This window comes from Penaeus monodon, chromosome 34 (assembly GCF_015228065.2).
Source record: "Penaeus monodon isolate SGIC_2016 chromosome 34, NSTDA_Pmon_1, whole genome shotgun sequence".
NCBI classification, from domain to species: Eukaryota; Metazoa; Arthropoda; class Malacostraca; order Decapoda; family Penaeidae; genus Penaeus; species Penaeus monodon.
This window is the reverse complement of record NC_051419.1, coordinates 2,409,454-2,409,673: the sequence shown is the minus strand read 5'-3', so window position 1 is coordinate 2,409,673 and position 220 is coordinate 2,409,454. Positions and strand designations below refer to the sequence as shown.

The window sequence follows — 220 nt, the reverse complement described above, 5'->3', positions numbered from 1 at the left end:
AACCCAAACCAAAGACGGGAAATAACAAACAGACAAGAAAATACCGCTAGTCATCATCTTCACAAAATAACAAAAAGTGGCATAATCCACCTAAGGCTGTGAGCTTGCCTACAACCTTCCAGCTTCTTATGACGTTGGACGCGAGCTGTGTACTACACATTCAGAATGAATCCAATATATTAGAAAAAGGTAAAAGTATATATAGACACATTCGACATTC

General features: G+C 38.2%; 1 protein-coding gene across 1 annotated transcript in view; it reads right to left on the bottom strand.

Moving 5' to 3' along the window:
- Nucleotides 1-220, bottom strand: part of LOC119594505 (cell division control protein 42 homolog) — a 178,192-nt gene that overhangs the window by 78,365 nt on the left and 99,607 nt on the right. The gene's annotated exons all lie outside the window — the stretch shown is intronic.